We start from the raw sequence: 19990 nt of genomic DNA, 5'->3' as shown, positions 1-19990 counted from the left end.
TCAAAGCCACCGTACATGATTGACAAATCAGATAAGAGATGGGATTTGTTTATTGTTTAGTTTAAAAAAAATTATTATTATTTTTATGGTTATCTAAATGCTCTGGAAATCAGGTTGAGTGTTGCAAGGAGGCTCTTGTTGCCGCTCTCCCTTGAGAATATGTTTCTAATGCCTGTCATGTGTGGTGGAAAACTTAACTCATGCTGCTGTTCCCTTACTGGACTTCAGTACTGCCTGGAAATCCTATCCTTTGACAGTTTCTAAGCCAAAGCTCTCTAGAATTTATCAGTTCTCTTGATTGAGGCTGGTTCTCCTTGTTACAGTTTATTTCTCCAGGCTTCTAAAAATGCGTGCCTACTACCAAGATGAAAAGACGCTGTAGGGGATGTGGAGCTCCATGCCCCCCCTCTGCTCTCTAGGATGGACCCTGGCAGCCTCCAGATATTTCACTTGCACCCCGGGAGCTGGGAGGGATTTTGAAAGGCAAGATGTGAGGGAAGAGCAGTTTCTTATTATTTACAACTTATTTACTGGTATCAAATAGTGTAACAAATTTACCCTACAATAAGTATAGCATTTTTATGTTATCAAATAGAGCTCACATGTGATAGCACATTTCTATTAAACAAAATTTTGTGGTCAGCAAAATTCATAACTCCCTCTTCTTGTGACTTCTAAGAATAGCCTCTTTAAGGTCTCAAACGTGAAATTGTCTGATTTTGCATTTTAACCTACATGTGGTATATATTCTCTAGAAAGGAGGATTTTTGTGATCAGCTTTTAGTTTGAGTCTAAAGAAAATTATCAATATAGAAACTGCCCATTGTACTGAATGTACTTGACTATTAGTCTTAGCTTCCAAGAGTACTTCCAAAAGCACAATAAATGTAGGCTGGAGAATCACGGCAAGGGGTACAGAGGAGAGAATGAGAGGTCACAGCAGATTCCAACATGTTTTTAAATGATTTCCCCTTACAAATTAATCTTATTTATAAGGATTAGGAGGAAGAAATCATTCACTTGGCAGGATCCTTGTCATAGGTAAAGGGTCATAATTTCAGAAGCAATATTTGTTGACATACTGGAAAGTAAATTCAGAGACTGGGCATCTTTACAGTTTTGCTGCATTCTTCAAACTCACGCTGGGGACTAAGAGGTCTCAGTTTACCCAGGCCTTCAGGAATATCTTTTTAGAATTGAGTCACATTGGTAAAGAAAGCTGGCAGGGGAGACTGGGCTATCCTAAAGGAAAACCCTCTCTGGTGTATTTCTAACTGTGCACTGATTTATAATATAAGACATAACTCTTCACCAACTAGAAATCATAACAGAAGTTTCAAAACACCTTCCTGCCTCTCATTATGATGTGAAGTTAAAAGATTTTGTTACCTACTATAAAAGCCGCTGAAGCAAAAACTTAAGTAGAAGGTTGTTTATCAGATAGTTGTGAAATGGAGTTAAGGATTAAGCTGGGTAACATCTGCCCCGACCCCATTTTCTCCCCTTTTGTCTCTTTTATGGCATTTTTTTTCAGGCAGACATTTATAGGTAACAGCCATGTCATCGTTCCAAATAGGACCCAAGGTCTGAGCTTTCACCATGAACCTGTCATAGTATCTCAGTGTCCATCCGCCACCAGTCTTTAGGTTTTGTCTGTCACTCAAACACTTGCCTTTGGAAGGTGGAAAAGTAGCCAGTTGTTTCTTTTCATCATTTCACTTTGATTTCTTTCCACTTTGTTTGTTTGTTTGTTTGTTTGTTTGTTTGTTTGAAACAGAGTCTTGCTCTGTTGCCCAGGCTGGAGTCCAGTGGCACAAGCTCGGCTCACTGCAACCTCCACCTCCCAGGTTCAAGCGAATCTCCTGCCTCAGCCTCCTGAGTAGCTGGGATTATAGGGGCACACCATCACACCTGGCTAATTTTTGTATTTTTAGTAGAGACAGGGTTTCACCATGTTGGCCAGGCTGATCTCGAACTCCTGACCTCATGATCAATCCGCCTTGGTCTCCCAAAGTGCTGGGATTACAGGCATGAGCCACCGTGTCCGGCCAGAGAGGTTTGCCACCAAGCAGCATAAACATCATCTTCACCTATGTGTGTGGAGTAACTTGAATTTTCCCACCCTAAGAAATGTTCTGTTTGTGTTTTATGCTGAGGGACTTGGCTAAAAATGTCAGTTTCACTGTTTCAGAATTCTTAAGAGAAATTGTACTCTAAGTTGTACTTAAAGTAGATATCATTAGGTTTCACAAATCTTTTCCTGTTTTCCTTTAAGAATATTTTGAACATAAAGAAATGATTTGGTCAATAAATAAATGCGGTTGTTGAACTGACCATCTTGTGCTACATCTCCGAATGATGCCCTACACAGTAACACCCCAGAAAGGTGTTAGAAATGAGATGTCCTTTACAGGCAGCATTTGGGGGAGATCACAGAATACCATGTTAGCTTTATAGATGCCAGGAAGGAAAGGAGCAATGCCAGACCTTTTACAAAACCTGTGAAATCAGAGATCTGCAAAGGAATCTTGTGATAGACGAGAACTTACAATCACCTTTATTTAATTAACTTATTTGTTTTGGTGTGTGAATATGAGCCTTCATGTTTCAGTTTTTCAGGTTATATCATTTTTATAAAACAAGCTCAAAGGGTCCTAGAGAGAAAGATGGTTACTTTATGAACCTTGTGGTGTCTCACATACGTCTAGTCATGATATGTGATGCTTCCTAATCATAAGGTCTTCTGTGCTGTGTATCATTTTCTGTGCCCTATAGCTAGTAGTGTATAGTAAATAAACACAGACTTCCAGTTTAAAACGTTCTGGAGCCAAAAAGTTGAAAGCAGGCTTCACCTATGTGAGTGAAACCTGCAAGATTTGCAAAATTCTGCAAAAATTCTTCTGGAGGCTTACTATGCTAATGTGTATCAAAAACCTCCATTAGGGGAGTAAAATACATTGCTTCCCAAACTTACTTCACCAGGGAACTCTTCTCTGCTGGGCATCTATTGAGGCCAGTGTTGCATGAATCATATTCCTTCTTACTTTAGAGTGAACTGATGAGAATCAGTGGCAGGTATGTCAAGACTTTCATACAGAGTGTTGGGTTTCACCATATATGATAGACACAGACTCTGACGTGTGTGTGTATGTGTGTATGTACATGTAGGTATATATGTGTGTGTGTATGTACATTTGGTATATAAGTGTGTGTGTGTGTGTGTGTGTGTGTGTGTGTGTGTCACAGAAAAAGGGAGAGAGATAGAGGGGGCAAAGAAAAGGGAAAAAGAGGAAAGATGAATTGGCCCGGGATCAGGCCACCTGATTGTTTGAACCTAGGATTTATTTAACAGCTGCATAGATGTAACACGTTTGCAGGTTTTTGCCTCTTTATTACAACATTAATTTAGCAGCTTCACAATTCTAAGTATTGACATGTAATAAATTTTGTGTGAATTAATAAATGCATGAATGAATGCCTCGCAGGTCCCCGTTTTTGTGCGTGCTTTCCTGACATTTTCTGAAATGGCTTTGAATGAGGGTTTTTCTTGGGGACCCGTGGATGCCAACTGAGGACAATTATTATGAGTATTTGCAAAGCTGAGCCTACAATGTCCACTTCAGGGGTATTTTAAGGCAAAAGGAAAAAGAAAACTCTCTTTCATTTTGTTTTGCTGACACCTAATATGTTTTAAGTAAAAAATCCATTCTACACAGGCAAATAACTGGTTATTTGGAGCAGAAAATGTATTTATGCCAATTGATAACCTATTAATTTAGGTAGAAAATATATTTTCCAAAGCATATTTGAATAATAAGCACAATATAATACATTTTAAAGTGTTTTCCAACTGGTTTCTACTTCTAGTTTTTGATTAAAATACACACTTGAAACTTTTATGTTTTTAATAGCACTAAATTAAAAGAATCAGGTTTTCATTTATGCAATTATTTTTAACATTAATTTTAAAAATAATCATTGTACCTTAGTGAGCTGGAATTTTTTTCCCCGATAAACTACTTCCAAGAGTGCAGAAATACCAGGGTGTGTATCATATACCTCCAACCAGACATATACATGGACACATTTATCTTCTGTTGATCAATCTATAACTTGTCCACTGCTAAGCAAAAATCTTAGGGAGTAAATTAGACCTAGTCTCTTGAATTGCCATTGCTGAGGAGTTTGAAGCTTAATTACACGGGAAGGATACATTTCCTTTGTGTTACACCAACAATACATGTGGTTTTGATGAGTAATAAGCATTCTCTCAAGGAAGACAGGTAAGACGCCAAGACTACTAGAAAGTGCTCACAATGTAATGAAAAGTGGGATGGTAAAGATACTAAACTCTGGGAGGAAAGATCCTATTATATAATAGTGCATAGGAAAAAAATGAAAGTACACCAAAATGCCAATAAGATTATCATTGGTCGTTGGACTTATGGGCAGTTTTAACTATCCTCTGTATACTTTTCCTTATGTTCTAAATTTCTACAATGAGCTATGGTTACTTAGAAAACAAATGTTATGGAAAAAAACTCTTCTCTTTTCCCCACTCAATTTCACTACCCTCTTCCTGCAACCTGGTAAAATAGTAAGCCATATAACTAGAGGCACTTTTATACTTCCACAATAGTGTAGATTCTGGCTAAAATCATTTAAAAAGAACACTAAATACATCACAGACGCAAAAAAGGAGAGAAGGGCACAGTAGCATTGTATTCATGTGATTCTATTGGGCTTATTTCCTATAAAAACATATGGCTTGAAATTTTGTTAATATATATTGTTCATACAGAGCTGTTAAAGAAGAAATTGAGTTATTTTCCGGTGTGAAAAAGTCTATATGAGGAAGAAAGTTACATGGACAAAATGCTAAACAGCAACTATTTTACGAATGCTAAGATCCAAGCTAGGAAAAGGAAAATTTTCTGAATATTAATTTCTGTATCCAGATAAGAGTGAACTATAATTTACAGACACGCTGCTGTTGGCCTGATGATGGTAAAAACGCTTTGCCAAATATTTCTTCCCTATATAAATGATATGTCTGGCCCATGCTACTGTAATGTATCTAATTCACTCTTAATTACTTTCTAACAATTGTGGGACAATTAACCATACTGTAGCATACTTAGTCAAAAAGGTTTTTTTTTTTTTTACTTAACACTGATAATGTTTTTATATTTTATACTCTAAAATATAGCCACCTGTGAATATATGGAGCGAGAAAGATCTCTTCGGACTTGCTGAAAAATCAGAAAATTTCCTGTGAAACCTGGGTGGAAAGATTTTTTCTTAAGCTTTAGAAATAATATGTAAAATGCCTTTTACAGAAGTTCATGATAAAGGCAATTCATTTGTGATGGGAGGGAATGATTTCCATTTTTGAAAAGAAAAAAATTAAGCCTTCCCCTGGCTGACCCTGCATCTTCCCTCTCACAACCACTTTATACCATGTGACGCAATCAGCAGAGGCCGAAGGGCCTCCTCTCTATTGCCTATTGATTTATTTTAATAGTGTCATAGAGATTACGGCTGTAGTATGCACATTAAGTGGCTTAGGCCAAAGGAGGATTGGTCCTTCTAGTTGGCTTTTAAGTTTAGGTTTAAATGACCTCAGTATTGTACTTCCAGCAGGCCAATGTCCCAATAGTCGGCTTAAACAATTGGTGGCTGAATATTTTGTGTCTCCCTTATTGCTGAAAAAAACCCACAAAAAATGGTATTGCTTCTGGGGTGTTCTCATCCTGAAAACAGAAGCCTAGAATAAGAATGTTTTTAAAAGATTCTCCACTATTACCAATGTGTTTAATATTAGAAATGTACTTATCCTTATTGCATAATTCTTTATGTTGCAAGAGGGTAGAGGGAATGTGAATTACATATTTTTTATAAGATGTTGACTAAAGCTAGAAATGTCATTAGAAAAGTTACTTTGGAACAGATTGATTTCCCTTTACAACTATTCAAAGCCAAAAGAATATTGAGCAGATGCAGGTAAATGTGCAGGGAAAATTCCTTTTACCAAAGCATGCTTGTGAGTTCTTTTAGATGGCTTCTTGGGTTATATAAATTTAGTTTGAGGTCATTATATGGATAATTTGTTACTAAGTAAAGTAGTTTGTCAGGTTACGAGACATTAATCTTCCAATAGGTCTTTAATTAGGACAGATGCACTAAATAATTCATAGCAAGACTTGGCCTGGAAACATTTATAATACTCAATTATACCATTTTACAGGCAATGGCAAATTGTTTTTGTGTAGTCTGGAAATTGTGGGACTTAATTAATTACCTTCAGTGTTTTAGACATCTGCTCTGCACTCTTTTAAATGCATTAAATTGGCAACTCATGAAATGTTAAAAATACAGTTCAAATTCCCAGATGGCAAAGGGTGAAGATCAGCTATGACAGAAAAGAAAAAGCCACTCTGTGGTGTGCTGGAAATATGAAACCAAGTTACATAGCCAGTAACATTCGGCTTAGAAGGCTCTCAAGTGTGTGACAATTATTTTTAAAAGAATGAGAAATTTTCATGGTTTTAAAAAGCATTTAACTTGCCATTAAATACACTTCCTCCTGGTTTCCTTTGATAGGCTGCAGTAAACAAACTGGGAAACCAGGCAGAGTGCAGATAGAAAACACGTATCAATCTCTGTCATGTAAACACCTCTGAGTGAAATTTATTCCTGCACAAACAAATAACTTTGCCCCCATAAGTTGTACGAAAGACATGACAAAAAATAAGTACTCTAGAAGTATTTGCAGAGGCATTTTCATGTCATAGATCATAAATGATGGAAAGGGGAATTAAGAGCTTATTCTATTTGTAATTAGATCACAGAAAACAGATGGTGATGGCTTTGCACTGGGTAGGAGGATGTGACCATTTAAGTAAACAAAAGGAAAAGGGATGTTCGTTTCATTTTTCATCCTAGAAATTTCTCTGAGAAAGATGTTATAAGGGTCCTGTGATTAAGAACAATACATGAATCAGTTACAGAGGATCTAAACACATTCTGAAAGCTCTAAATGAGGCATGAGTTTGCAGATGAAGGGATCCCCTCTGATTGTGATAGTCAGCTGATGCTGTGGCCCTTGGAGCCCAGATATCTGCAGCTTTCTGAAGGGCATTTCTCTCAAGGTTGTACAGTTTCTCCAGAGGGCTTGGGAGATGTTTTCTTCAAATGAGCATAGAGTTCAGGTCCTACCTCCAAAGCAGTTATGCTGGGTCAACATGTGGGATCACATGGAGGCAGAATTGTTTCCTACTTGAGTAGCTCCTGAATGGAATGGGGAAAAATGGAATTGGCTGCCAACATGCTCAGTGAGTGGACAGGGCTTTGTGGCCAAATCCCTTAGAGAATGTAGACCAACTCTCTCTAGCAGAAATCCAGTGCAAGCCACATATGGGATTTAAAGTTTTCTTGGAGTCACAATTTAAAAAGTAAAAAGAAACAGATGCAATTAACTTCAGTAACATGTATTTTATCATCTCCACTTGTAATCAATATAAGAATTATTATTATTATTATTTTGAGACAGGGTCTCACTCTTTTTCCCAAGCTGGAGTGTAGTGGTGTGATCAAGGCTCATTGCAGCCTTGACCTCCCAGGCTCCAGGGATCCTCCCACTTCAGACTCCTGAGTAGTTTGGACCACAGGTGCTCACCACTACAACCAGCTAACTTTCTCTCTCTCTCTCTCTCTTTTTTTTTTCTTTTTTTTTTAGAGATGGGGTCTCCTTGTATTGCATAAGCTGGTCTTGAACTCCTGGGCTCAAGTGATCCTCCCACCTCAGCCTTCCAAATGTTGGGATTTTAGATGTGAGCCACCATGTCCGGCCAATATAAGAATTATTAATGGGATTTTTTACATTCTTTTTTAAAATACTAAGTCGGCAAAATCCTATGTATATTTCACATGCATAGTACATCTCCACACTAATGAGCCACCTTTCAAGGAGCTCCATAGCTCACTGTGGCTAGTGACTACCATACTTCACAGTGCAGCTTTAGGTAATGAATGGGATAGCAAGGTAGCACATATGAACCTCCAGGGTATACATCTAGCACGGTGCTGGGAAGAAACTAAATAGGTGCTCATTATAAAGGCCGGAAGAATCCTTCCCACCTGCCAAGTATGAGCTTAGTATTCTCAGAGGCCTTCCCTTATTTTCCTCCATCCCCATTCCCTGCCTCCAAGACAGAAGGTTGCCCTTTTCTATGCCACAGAAGCACTCTATTTTCCCTACATCCCCTTTGGTATATATATATATATATATATATATATATATATAGCTATTAATACGGCATCATAATTATGTCTTTACAATATTCTCTTAAGCAAATTTTAAGCATCTTGAGGACAGAGTTGGTGCCTTATCCATGTCAATTTCCTGACATACAAGGGGATGTTCCATAAATATTTGTTAACTTGAATAAAAAAATTCAATCAGCAATTCAGATGAGGGAAGAATGCCAAACTGCACATATCAAGACAGGGCAGAAATGAGGGAGAGGAAATCTGGAGGTGAGAGGGGAAGGGCAGGAAGTGAGGAAGGGAGAAAGAGAAAGAAAGAGAGAGAAGAAAAGAAAAAAGGGAAGAGGGAAGGTAAGGGAGGGAGAGGGGAAGGAAGGGAGGAAGGAAGGAAAACTTTGAGGGAAACAGCTCATCCAGACTTATGAACTAGCATTTCCCAGAATTGTTCCACTGAATTACTCTGCTTTTGAGGACAAAGTCCACATTTGTAAAACAGGGACGATATATAGTTTGGGATTGGGGTAGCACTGGAAATACTTGTGTGTATGCTTGCTTGCCAGCCATAGTGAAGTTTGTAAAGGAAGGCTTTGATTCTGTTGTTTGGTGTAATTACTTGCTCCATTAGAAAACAAAACAATAAGACGCTTGTACACACTCTGGAGTGTTCTCCCTAGATCAAGTCACCGTTAATACAAACCTAATCTAAACGTTTTCGGCAGTGGTAAATTAAGATAATTTAATTAGAAATCTATTTCTTAACAGGATCAATTATTTTTTACTTTAACAGAATGAAAAGCATACACAAATAAACTAATATTTTAGAGTTACATATGACTTAAACTTTTTTCTTTAATTACTACTATCAGAAGGGATAGATTTAGGCTTAAGAATGGGACTATAAAAACTATACAAATTTACCATTGCACCTCTCTAGCTTTGATGTTATTAGACAGCTGTTTGAGGCTAATTTCCCACTGAAATAAAAAAAAAAAGGACAAGACAAATCTCTAAAATGTAACCTCATTTTCAAGATGACCAGGCAGAGCCTCAAAATAAAAGAAGTGAAGGAAGGAGAGACACAAAGGTGAGAAAAGTTAGGAAATTTTATTTGTCCTTCTCTTTCAGTTTATCAGAATAGCAAAATTAACACTATCATTCCAGTTTACTCCTTGGGCACCAGCAACATCTTATTGCTTATCTCTAGTACTATCTGGAACCTTAAGCAATTCACTTTGTCCTCCCCTTTGTCCTATTAGAGACATCAGGCAAGGCAGCAATATTAGGAAAAGGCATATTTGATTACACCATTCAAAAATCTCTCAGTTCTTTCCAGTTTTCTTTTAGACTTTCTTCCCCTACTGTAATTCCTCCTACATTCCAAATTTTATTTTCATGAGGCCAACCATTTGTTTCTAATACAGAGAATTAAATCTGTAACTCTCTTTCTTCAAAATAATTAAAGAAAGAAAATTAGCATTCAGAAAAATAATAAATACATATATGTAAATTTAACAGGAATCCAATGCTTCTAATTAAGAAAAGGAGAATAGTCTTACCTACTGAGAAGAATCGTGAGCATTTCTCTAGTTTGCGACAACTTTATTCTGATTAATAAACACACTATATTATTATTAGTATTAGCGGTACTATTATTAAGACCTGGTCTTGCTCTGTCACCCAGGCTGGAGTGCAGTGGCACAATCATAGCTCACTGCAACCTTAAATTCCTGGGCTCAAGGAATCCTCACACCTCAGCCTCCCAAGCAGGTAGGATTACAGGTGTGCACCACCATGGCTGGCTATTTATTTTCTTAGAGATGGGGTCTTAGTGTGGTGTCCAGGCTGATCTAAATCTCCTAGCCTCAAGAGATCTTCCCATGTCAGCCTCCCAAAGAGGTGGGATTATAGGCATGAGCTACCTGTGCCTGGTCTATTATGTAATCATTCTAAACGTGCTCTGTGCCAAGCGCTATTGTTAAGTGCTTTGCCTGAATTAACTAATTTGATCCTCATAGTGTCCCAGTAAGGGTGGGTTATTATCCTTATTTTACAAATGAGGAAACACATCAGTGGGTTGGGTTCCTTGTTGAAGACCACATTGCTAGGAGGAGGCAGAAGCTGGATTTGAACTCATGTTTACATCACTCCTCTACGCTGCTTTTCCCTAGTGGAGTATGGAACGAGGATTCGTGGGGACTGACCTGGTGCTCATGGAATTGCTCACTTCATGGTCCCTGATGGAACAGGCATGAGGAAAATCCCTTTCCCATCACCTACACTCAGTCTGATGGCACTGTGTTCAGGCCACACTCATGATGGCTAATCAATGAGAACAAATTGTACAAACCTGTACAAATCAGTACGACCTGATGCCATATTGAAAAAAACTAACTCAAATTGGAAATTCTGCTCCCTGACAAGTCCCATAGCTCCATGAAGAAAGGAAGTGTGTCCAATTTTTAAAAATTTTCCTTGGTGCTTTCTTTTTAATCAACTTCGGGGCCATTATAGTGCCTTCTACAGGTACATAATCAACAAGTGCTAACTGAATTGATCTATGCCTTGGTAGCGTTGCCCTTAAAAATTGCACTCTTAAATATGCTGAAAAACTAGCTGTATATTAAAAGTGTAATTTAAGGCCAGGTGTGGTGGCTCACGCCTGTAATCCCAGCACTGTGGGAGGCTGAGACGGGTGGATCACGAGGTCAAGAGATTGAGACCATCCTGACCAACATGGTGAAACTCTGTCTCTACTAAAAATACAAAAATTAGCTGGGCGTGGTGGTGCATGCCTGTAGTCCTAGCTATTTGGGAAGCTGAGACAGGAGAATCGCTTGAACCAAGGAGGCAGAGGTTCAAGAGACTCTGTATCAAAAAAAAAAAAATGTAACTTAACAACTAAGTATATTTGTTTGGTATCTATTGTAAGTATGTTGTTTGTTGATTTTTCAATATTCTAGTGTTTAAAAAATGCATGTTGCTATTAATTGTAATGTGAGTTTTATAGAAAGAGGAAAAAGAGTAACCCAAGGCTTGAAAATAAAATTATGTTGAAATATTCATATGATGAAGGAAGGTTTTCTGTGTATATATTATACTAATACTAATGGTACTTATTAGTTATATGGATTATTCATTAAAAGTATAAATTTTTATTAAGTGGTTCTAATTTTATAATTAGAGAAATTTTAAAGTACCTGAGTTAAAATAATGACTTGTTATTTAATTTGGCTTCCTTTCCTTGTAATTAAAAATTCAGTACTTTCTTTTTATCAGATTTATCTTTACTTCTTTATTCATTGGGCTAGCTACAGTGGTTTCTATGCATAGATTCTTTTAATGTCCTATATGCCTTCTGGAAAGTTAGAAAGTATTTTATGATGCATCACCAATGTTATTTCAAAAACCCCAAATTAGCAGCAAACTTACACATAGGAAAAATAGAATGAGTCAGTGAATTGTTTTATATTGTATGTCTCTTGAGAACAAGTCATCAAAAGTTACAGCATTTTAAAAAATGTACCATGTATATAGTAGAAATCTGTCTCAGCTGCTGCCTGCCTTTAGTGAACATGATATTATGCTTATTTAATTGCTCAAAAAACTTTAGGCAATGCTAAGCACGAATAGAAGGCTTTTTCCTAGGGTGGAGAAATATGCTGATTGGCTTTACTTCCTTAATTATGGCTTTACAGTTTAGGCATTACAGAAATATTACATATCTGACTCTTAAGGTCTTTACCCATTTTATATTAGAGCTTAGATTTCTTCATCCCATTGTTGATCTAAAATGTCTCTAGCTTTCTCAGGTAAAGGAAGAACATGCCCATGTGTTGCATTAGGTAATTCCTATTATTGAAAAGCTGTGTTCAATCTAAAATGACCTTTTCTTGTATTTATTGTCAAGCTAGCTTTGCAACCCACATTAAATTGAAGCTTTTGTATGAGGACTGAGAAGCCCACTGTTGCGTGTGCAATGACACTCTTAGGATGTTTGCTTAGGACAGCCAGCCCTCCAGCCAGCTGGTGGCAGGAGCCGGAGCATTTGGCCAAGTATTCATTGTTGCTTTTTTAAAGTCCACAGCAAAGACAGGGCATTGGGTCTGAATTTGGACTATAAAGAAAGATGGACAAGTGCTATGCAAAGAAAAAGTTCATCTGTGAAGAGGGTCTCTGTGCTTTCGTAATCGGAACTCACAGCATCAGTACTTTTGAAGATGTTGAACAAGAATTTTGGGAGGGGCAGAATGGAGATTTGGACTTTTCACAAAAATAAATTTGATAATCAGCATTGGTTTTACTTTAATTTTAGTGATCCTTTATGGTTATACATGTTTATAGTGACAAATTACATCTGTGGGATTCGGGCAGGACTTTGAAAATGGCCTGATTATGATGTTAAGCTGCGTTAAGAGTTTTCTGGGAGGCTCACATGACTTCACTCAGAGAAAATGCCCAAATATTAAGAGAGGAACTCTCTTAATTGCCTATTTCCTGCATGCTACTGTTTTTTTAAGCAAAGATTGTTCATTTACTTACCTTTTAAGTTTGTGTTTGCACTTCCAAGTTGAATTTTAAAACCTCTTCATTTAAAATAATAATAATAGTCATTTTAAAATTCTCTCCTGATTTGAAAGACAATTTCTCAAATTTTAACACTAATTTTATACTTGCCAAGTTTATTTTGGTTTACATTATATGCACTATTTTTTCCCCCAAGACCTTAAAAGCAACCTTATTTGAGAAATGTGAATTATGTGCTTAGAATGCCCAGTTTTACTAAACCCAGCAGAGCTCTAGCTACTGACCATACACCAGCGGCCTGCACCACTTACAGCAATGACCAAGTAATAGCCCCCTCTTAACTCTTTTACTGTCTGTGAGTTGCGACCTTCTTTACACACCCACATGCCTCTAGTATACATTAAAGTCCAGCCTGCCCAGATCTATTAAGCAGCTATAACTAATATTTTCCATTTGACTATCTCATCCTTCTTCTCTTTTAGTCTCTTGTCAGCTGAGTGTTCTATCCCCTAGAACAGGGGTCCCCAGCCCCTGGTCTGTGGCCTGTTAGGAACCAGGCCACACAGCAGGAGGTGAGTGGGGGGCAAGCCAGGAAGCTTCACCTGTCCTCACAGCCACTCCCCATCACTCACATCACCGCCCGAGCTCCACCTCCTTGTCAAGTGGCCGCATTAGATTTTCACAGGAGTGTGAACCCTATTGTGAACTGTGCAGGAGAGGGATCTGGGTTGCATGCTCCTTATGAGAATCTAATGCCTGATGATCTGTCACCGTCTCCCATCAACCCCAGATGGGACCATCTAGTTGCAGGAAAACAAACTCAGGCTCCCACTGATTCTACACTACACTGAGTTGTGTAATTATTTCCTTATATATTACAATATAATAATAATAGAAATAAAGTGCACAATAAATGTAAGGCACTTGAATCATCCCAAAACATCCCCTTCTCCCCTGGTCCGTGGAAAAATTGTCTTCCATGAAACCAGTCCCTGGGTGCCAAAAAAGTTGGGGACCTCCTTTGTTTGCCCTAGAACACTAGAGGAAGAAAAGGGTCACTTTCATGGGTGTGCAGCTTACACACTCAGAAGATCCCTCAGCCTGGCCGAAAGCTCCGCTGTTGCCATCTTAAAAATATTAGTAATTTTTAAACAAGGGATCCTGCATTTTAATCTTACGTTGAGCCTCACCTTCTTCCTTGCTGGTTCTGAAAGAGAAGAAGATGTGAGGAACTGGGAAGGCCCTGAGCTCTGCAGAGTCTCTCTTCATCATTGTGAATTTCGTTTTGGAATAGCTGGTCACTAGCCTCTAGTGCACTGTTTCAAAAAATATGTCAGTGAACATTGATGCAAGAAGCACTTACTAAAAATGGTAGATTCCTCAGCCCGGACAAATGAATCACAGTCTTGAGGGATGGGGCCAAGAAGTTTGTATTTTCATAGACTTCCCATGATTCTCAGTTCACTAAAGGCTGAGAACCTTTGGCTGGTGAATTGCACCGCTGAATTGACACATCTCTAATTCTGTGACTCCATATTGGTGGGTTCACAACTAAAGGAGAGGAAACAAAAGAAAATAAATTCTGTTAGCTCCAGTACACTTTATGATACATTGTCAGAGGACAAAAATACTGGTTTGTACTAGAAAAAGAACTCTGTTTGATTTGGCGGAGAATTGTGATGTCTTCATTTGAGGCTAGGTTATTTTAAACCACTTTTTTGGGGGAGTTCCTATTTTCACTGTTTCTGCTACCACCATTAGAAAATGGAATATTTTAGTTAGGCAATTATGGGTGATCAAACAGCTATTTCAGCCAGTCGCTGGCCCTGTCAGGGACTTTGCAAAGATCAATTGCAATGACAAGGATTGTTGTATTAAAGTCAGCTAACCAAGGCATCAATCATTATTTAAAATAGCGTTTTTGCAGATAGCAGAGTTTAGTGGTTGAGAGGCTGCATTTTGGAGGCAGACAGGCCCCAGTGGAAACCAGACCCATCATTTAATAGTGGGACCTAACGCAATTCTTTTTTCCCAACAAATCCTAGGTTTTCATTTAAAAAAAAATCATTGATAAGGATATTAACAGACTGTACTTTATAAGGTTGTTTTGAGAATAAAGCAAGACAGTCCAAGTGAAATCCTAGTGCACAGTACCTGGTACATAGTATTAAATATTAAATATTAAATAAAATATTATTTTTAACTGTCAAGAAAGATTTTAAAATGAAGGTCTATGAAAAGTTAAGAACTGAAGCCAAACTAAAATCCTGTAATCAAATAAATTCCAGGTGTAATAGATAATCCTTGTATATTTTTCCAAATTGTGTACATGATAAACTCATTAATTCAACCTTACAACAGAGAAACTGACTTCAAATTAGCAGGCAAGCAAGCATGGAAGTACAAATGGTTATGCATAGGAAGACAGAAATACAATGTCAAAATGTATTTGACACATTTGTTTTGACAAGTGCAATGATTAATTTTCTGTGTCAATTTGGCTAGGCTGATTCCTTGCCCAGTTATTTCATTACAGGACAGTCTAGGTGTTTCTGTAAAGGTATTTTTTGATGTGTTTAATATATAAGTCAGTAGACTTTGAGTAAGACAGATTACTCTCCATCATGTGGGTAGTCCTCATCCAATCAGTTGAAGGCCTTAAGAAAAAAGACTAAGGTTTATACAAGAAGAAAGGAATTCTGCCTCCAACTCAAGACTGCCAGCCTGCCTTGCAGATTTGGGGCTTGTAAGCCTCTACAGTCACTGAACCAGTTCCTTAAAGTCCGTTTCCCTCTCTCTCTTTGTATAAATACACACACACACACACACACACACACACACGCATACACACACAATAGATAGATAGATAGATAGATAGATAGATAGATAGATAGATAGATTTTTTTTTTCTTTTACAGACAGAGTCTCACTCTGTCACTCAGGGTGGACATCAGTGGTAAGATCATTATCTCACTGTAACCTCAAACTCCTGGGCTGAAGTGATCCTCTTACTGCAGCCTCCCAAAGTGCTGGGATTACATGCATGAGCCACCATGGCCCAGCCTGTGTGTGATGTATTTATCATATATATATTAATTTGGGCTGTGATAGCAACAATACCATAGTCTGGGTGGCTTGAAAAACAAACATCTTCACAGTTCCAGGAGCTGGGAAGTCCAAGATCAAGATGCTGGTAGGTTCAGTGCCTGGTGAGGATCCTCTTACTGATTCATAGATAGCCATGTTCTCACTGCTATTTCCTCACATGGTGGAAAGGAATGACAGGACTCTCTGGAGTCTTTTTTATAAGGACTCTGTTCCTACTCTATCAAGACAACCCTTACCCCTCTAATCCCATTCATAAGGTTTTACTATCATGGCCTAATCACCTCCCAACGGCTCTACATGCTACTACCTTCACTTTTGGGGTTAGAGTTTCAACATACTACATATCTATATATAGATTAGTATATAATGTTAATTACATATAGATTATTATTAGTAATCACAGTTCTCCAGAGCAACAGGAACTATATATAGATATATATACACGTGATATATCTCTATATAGATATATATACGCATATATCTCTATTTACAGAGGTTTATATGTATATCTATATATCTATATGTAGATGTATTATCTAGTATATAGGTGTATCTAGTATATATCTCAATATATCTATATATAGGTCCTACTTTTCTAGAGAGTCAGTACAACACAATGACTAATATAACACAAGCTTTGTTGCCCAGGCTGGAGTGCAGTGGCACGATCTGGGCTCACTGCTAGCTCCGTCTCCTGGGTTCATGCTGTTCTCCTGCCTCATCCTCCTGAGTAGCTGGGACTACAGGCATCTGCCACCACGACCAGCAATTTTTTTGTATTTTTAGTACCTTTTACTTTTTTATTATCACACAGTATTGATGTGATATTCCATTGAGCATTTGGCTCACAAAAATAAATATTTTGGAATGCAGTTATTTTATGGAAGGACTTGGATATTGAATCCTCACTGTGATATCCGATGAAAACACTTTCCTGTAATGGAAATTAAAGACAAGATGTTGCAGATCAACAAAGAATGTGTGTAGAGTCAGGACTGTTACTGCCCCCTGTTTTGTGCTTACCTCATATGCATTGCTCTGCCCTCCAGGCTGCGCTGAAGAAGCTGCGATTTCACAACTGCTTCTGCACAAGCAATATGGATAAAGAATTTTGCCTTTCCATGAAATGGCTCAACCAGGGTAATTATTTATCTGTGCAGGCTGATGCCTTAAGCTTAGTGCCTGTGAACTCCTCCGAGAGCAGAGATGGGCGTGATTGACAGATAGCTGAAACTCTGTCACCTGGGTAAAACCCTGCTGGTAATGAAGCATTCATACTCAGACCTCACCTTTCTGGACCTGCCAGGCTGCATTTGCTGGCAGCAACTCTGAAAGCCTTCCATGGGAAAATGATGTTTCAAAGGTGCCAATTACAGCACATATGTATTTCACCTTGAGAATTTCAATTGGCAAAGATAATATCATGGATTGCCCTTATAGTTTTGATGGGACATTCATTTGTACTAAGTAGCTGATCGAAATGCAGTTATTAATGGAGGCTTTGAAAACAGTGCATGAAAAGCAATGGGGGATTGGTTTTTTTAAAAGCATGTCCTAAAGGACCATTTACCAACTAGTGCTCAGCAAATGTTTAAAGAATAATGGTGTGCAAATAAGCATGTTCACCTAGAAACCAACTGGATTCTGATTCCCTGATGAAACATTATATGTAAATATAAATTAGCTTGTTCTAACCCGTGGCATTGGACACCTAGACGTGGCTTCTTTCCTTTTGCACAACACGGACCTGAGGAGAAGGAAAACAGAGCTTACCTTGTTCCTGCTCTGTCAAGACAACCCTTACCCCTTTGTTATTTTGCTTCTTTTTAGGATAACTCTTAGGCAAAATAATGAAGCCAGAAACCAACATGGTCATAAGTGAATGTTTATGGAACATCTACTATGGGTCAACTGTTTTACATATGTCGTTTTATTTAATCTTCATAAAAATCCTGTGAAATATGAGAGAAGAAGCATTTTTGTTTCCATTTTCTCTAGAAGAAACAGATTCTAAGGTGTCAAGTAATCAGTCCAAGGTTGTCTAGATAGGTAAAGTTCCAACGACTTTGTCTCTTTGCATTTATTTCTTCTCATGTAAGTACAAGTCAGTTCCTCTCTCTCTCTCTCTCTTTCACACACACACACACACACACACACACACACACTCTCTCTCTCTCTCTCTCTCACTGTGTCTGTCTCTGTCTGTCTGTTGCTCTTTCTCTCTCTCCTTCTCTTTTTTCTCTCTGGGTCTCTCTCTCTCGTACACACAAGCACATGTACACACACACACACACACACACACACAGATAACCTCTGCCCTCTTCTGTACTTCCAGACCTCCGTTGTACTGGGTGAAAACATTGGATAAACTCCTTCACACTCAATTGGTTGAGACTTAATATACTGTGCCTTCCCTGAGCATTTTAATAGAAGAGGTCAGGGAGAGGGTGAAGCTTAGTAGAAAGAATTGCTTTGTGAATGGATTCTCAAAATCTGTAAAGAATGTGGCTTTGGACTGAATGCTTTCTCAGAACCCCTCAGACAATCCCACTTGGGAACTTTGTCCTCTCCCCCAGCTCGTGGGTGGTTTTAATGTCCCAGCTTCTTGTCCAGCTGCTGCTCTGTGTCTCCTGGGCAGCTCCTCCTTGTCGTTCAGCCTTTACATCATGCAGACTGTCTGTCATCCCAACAACTCAACAGATGCTTTTTGAAGGACAAATAAAAATTTTGGTTAGATTCTTGGTAAAATGGTACTAGATCCTGAAAAAAACATCTGATTTTGGAATTAACCTTAACTTGGTATCCTTCTCATTGTCAAGGGCCTTTTCTTTGGGCAAGGATGTTAATCTGCGGGCCTGACTACCCTAGACACTGGGCTAAATTCATTCTTCCTTTTTAACTTTTACTTGAGCAGTTTGACACAGGTTTTAGATAAGCTGAGAAGCACGTCCACCTGCCATAGCAAATAGGAAGACAAGCACTCTCTTCCATATGGATGACCCAATTCTACTCTCTCAACCCAGCAGTGGCCCTAACAAGCAATAGAACCCCTTGGCTAGTTATTTTCAGAAATGACAGCTCTGTAGCAATTATGGAAAAACTAGGATCTTTGTTTTTGACAGGAACTCTTAACATTCAAAGGGAGAGTGAGACCCAGCAACACAACAGGGTGGGGTATTTCATTATTTAGGGCTAACTTGGGCAACAAAATCATTCTAACAGGATCATTTAGATGCCACCCGAGTCAAAATGAAACTTTCTCCAAGCCCCACATCAAGGTTCCCCGCAGCAGAGGTGGATAAGTGGTACATCACACCCTCACATTCTTCACTGGCCTTGTCACATCCTCCCTAGGGACATAATACAGCATTGGAGCATCCAAAGTCCAAAACCGCTGCTTGCCTGTCATCTTCCTGCAGCCTCCACACAGTAGAGGTGTTCCTCCAGCAGTTGATTTCCAAAACAAAGCACCAGCTTGACTCCTGCTTGTCAGAGACGGAAGCCCCCTGAGCTCTCTTCCTTACAACAGCACACGATAGCTGCTGGCTGTGTTCTGCATCTCAATTCAGCAGTGTTTGCTCCCATCAAATCCTAGTTGAGAGAAACAGCCCACCAGGCCTGCCAAAATCGACTTCTTGCGAATTCCTCATTTTGGGAGAATCCCTTATTTCAAGAAGTTGCATAGGTACTTGGAATGTGTGACCTTAGCTGTGCCCTCAACTGAGCTATGAATTTAACGTGATGCCCGTGGCTTTGATCTGGGGGGTCGATGTGAGAAACTACCACAGGAAGAATGCCCTGGCATTTTGCAGAGTGGCTCTGGTGGGCCCCATCCATTACATTGTCCAGTCCCCCAAATGATTGCATGAGACTTAGACTTAGACTTAGACTTCCGGGCTCGCCTAAAAAGATTTTTCTTCTGAAGAAAAGGTGTGCATCCATTTATAAGACAATGAGGGCTCTTTAACCTATCGTGTGTCTCTCCTTACCTGAGCTGCAAAAACCCAGGGCTACATTTTCTTCTCAGTCGTAGCAGCTTTCTTTTACTTCAGCTTAGGATAGAATTATTTCTACTCTTTTTCCTCTTATT

Source organism: Trachypithecus francoisi, unplaced genomic scaffold (genome assembly GCF_009764315.1).
Source record: "Trachypithecus francoisi isolate TF-2019V2 unplaced genomic scaffold, Tfra_2.0 Lachesis_group15, whole genome shotgun sequence".
Classification (NCBI taxonomy): domain Eukaryota; kingdom Metazoa; phylum Chordata; class Mammalia; order Primates; family Cercopithecidae; genus Trachypithecus; species Trachypithecus francoisi.
Note: the sequence above shows the minus strand (reverse complement) of the source record.